Source organism: Eschscholzia californica, unplaced genomic scaffold, assembly GCF_041429995.1.
Source record: "Eschscholzia californica isolate CP2 unplaced genomic scaffold, dmEscCali1.0.p SCAF_1, whole genome shotgun sequence".
Classification (NCBI taxonomy): domain Eukaryota; kingdom Viridiplantae; phylum Streptophyta; class Magnoliopsida; order Ranunculales; family Papaveraceae; genus Eschscholzia; species Eschscholzia californica.
Window position 1 is genome coordinate 48,196,307 of NW_028238198.1, and position 3,192 is coordinate 48,199,498.

The 3,192-nt window shown below is 39.4% G+C and overlaps 1 pseudogene; it reads left to right on the forward strand.

Annotated features, from left to right (window-relative positions):
- Positions 1–2,117: 2,117 nt before the first annotated feature.
- On the forward strand, positions 2,118–2,576 carry LOC147567288 (secreted RxLR effector protein 161 pseudogene; annotated as a pseudogene).
- Positions 2,577–3,192: the final 616 nt, after the last annotated feature.

The window sequence follows — 3,192 nt, forward strand, 5'->3', positions numbered from 1 at the left end:
TGATGCGCAATATGTATTCTGTCTCCCTAGATCATTCATTAAGAAACATTTTCGAAGCCAGTCCTTGACTGATTCTAACATCTGAATGTCGTTTCGAATGATGAATATGTCATCGACATTAAGGACCAAAAAAACTAGGTTGCTCCCACTAACCTTCTTGTAAACACAAGATTCTTCTGCATTCTTAGGGAAACCAAATTCTTTGATTGCCTCGTCGAATCGAAGATTCCAACTCCTACTTGCTTGCTTTAGTCCATAAATAGATCTCTTAAGCTTGCAAACTTGTCCAACATTTTTGGAGTCTTCAAAACCTTCAAGTTGTGTCATGTACACACCCTCTTCCAGATTTCCGTTCAGGAAGGCGGTTTTGACATCCATTTGCCAAATATCATAATCGTAATGAGTTGCAATTGCTAGAATGATCCTAATGGATTTAAGCATAGCGACAGGGGAAAAGGTTTCATCATAGTTTATACCATGAATCTGTTTGTATCCTTTTGGCACAAGTCTAGCTTTGAAAATGCTAACGTTTCCATCCTGGTCAATTATCATCTTGAAAACTCATTTGCAAACGATCGGTTTTGCTCCATCGGGCAAATCGACCAAGTCCTGTACTTGATTTTATGACATGGAATCCATTTTCGATCTCATGGCTTTAAGCCGATTTTCATAGTCGGGGCTCATTATAGCTTCTTTGTAGGTGCTCTGCTCATTATCTTCTAACAGTAGGATGTCTGTTCTCTGAGATAACTCTTTGACCCTTTGAGACCTACGAGGGGCTTAAGCACCAGTTGGAGTTTTCTCAACTACTTGAGATGTCTCTTGCGAATTTAATTCGACTTGGCGGGAGCTGTCTCGAGTTCTTCTAACTTTACCTCATTATCCTCTTCCACTTGTTGTGGATAGATAGGAGCCGCTAAACTTCTCGATATCTCCATATCTTTGTTTATTTGTTGCTCAGATTGAATTTCTAGTGATAAACTCTCACATTGATAGCATAAATACAAACACGATTCTAAAATCAAAAGATGCCGAGTTTTTTGAAAACTTTTTCCCTAAGAAGGGTGCGACCCTCAAACGGAAAGAACCTAAATCTAGTCAACCTTATACTAGTTCTGAAACTCCACTATCATCAGATGAACCTATAAGGAGTAAAGAGAGTTAGGACAGAAAACAATTTCGGTCCTGACTTCCTCACTTTCCTGACTGAAGATGAACCCCTAACATATAGTCAGGCAATGACTTCTCCAGATGCACCGTTCTGGAAAGAAGTTGTAGTAAGTGAGATGGACTCCATAACACAAAACAACACTTGGAAACTCGTTGATTTACCTCCAGGTTCTAAAACCATAGGAAGCAAATGTATTTTTAAAAGGAACGAAAACCAGATGGTACGGTAGAAAAATACAAAGCTAGGTTATTAGCTAAAGGGTTCAGACATAAAGAAGGACGTGACTTTTTTGGCACTTACTCTCCTGTCACTAGAATCACTTCGATTAGAATCCTAATAGCTATTGTAGCCATCTACAACCTACAGATACATCAAATGGATGTAAAAACTGCCTTTCTAAATGGTGAACTAGAAGAAGAAATTTACGTGGACCAACCTGAGGGGTTTGTGGTCAAGGGACTAGAGAACAAAGTCTCCAAACTCTAAAATCCCTATATGGTCTTAAACAAGCACCAAAACAATGGCATGAAAAATTTGATCAAATAGTATTATAAACGGATTCAAGATTAATGAGTCAGATAAATGTGTGTACACTAAATGTGTAAATGGGTGTTATGTGATTATATGTCTCTATGTAGATGACATGTTAATTCTAGGCACTTCCTTAGAAATAATAAACCAAACGAAAGAATTTCAAATAAAAAACTTTGAAATGAAAGACTTAGGACAAGCAGATGCCATCCTAGGGATAAAAGTCATCAGAAACCCTGAAGGGATTACCTTGAGTCAAACACACTATATCGAGTCTGTACTAAGAAAATTTAACTAATTTGACTCCTCGCCTGCGAGAGTACCCTTTGACAATTCCTTAATCTTAAAGAAAATCAAGGGTGAGGCAGTATTCCAACTTGAGTACTCTAGGGTGATAAGAAGTCTTATGTACATAATGAACTGCACGAGGCCAGACATTGCTTACACGGTAAGCAGACTGGGCAGGTACACATGTAATCCTGGGCACACCCATTGGGATGCACTAATTAAGATACTGAGATACCTTAAATACACACTATCACACAGTTTACATTACTCACGGTATCCTGCGGTTCTAAGAGGATATACAGATGCAAACTGGATTTCAGACTCTGAAGAATCCAAATCCACGAGCGGATGTGTTTTTACACTAACAGGAGCTGCAATTGCTTGGAAGTCATCCAAGCAAACTTGCATCTCTAGATCAACTATGGAATCAGAATTCATCGCACTTGATAAAGCCGCTGAAGAAGCTGAATGGATACGAAGCTTTTTGGATGATATTCCAATTTGGCCTACACCAATGCCTTTAATTCTGATTCACTGTGATTCCACAGCTGCAATAACTAAAGCTAAAAACATCTACAACGGATAGTCTAGACATATTCGCCGAAGGCATAACTCGACTAAGCAATTGTTGGCAAATAGATAAATTTCCATAGATTTTGTGAGATCTAAGGAAAACTTTGCAGATCCTTTGACGAAAGGAATATTATCGAGAGATGCTGTAAATGTAACGTCGAGGGGGATGGGGCTAAAGCCCATATCAGAGTAAATCATCTATGACGGAAACCCAACCCTGGAAGTGGAGATCCCATGACCTTGGGTCAATAGAACAACTAAGTTGTAAATGATAGATTGTGAACACTCAAAGGAGAAAACTCCTACCCATCCCTATAGCAAAGAGAGTGCACTTGTTCAATGTGGGGGATGAGATCTATAGCTTGGGTATACCAAGTGAGGTGGAACAGGACACCCTTGATGGACTCACCTATATGAGTGTGGAAGTGGGGTCGCTTCCTATGAGATTTGGGCTATTCTCCAGAGCACTCATGAATACTAGGATATGCTCATGGCCGGCGACGAGCAAAACCGAATCATCATGACAGAAATTAGAGGACTTGTGTGTGAGGTTTTTTGTTCGAGTCTACAAATCAGAAGTTCAGTTCACGAACATCATGTTCACTGAATAACTAGTAGTCCTAACAAAC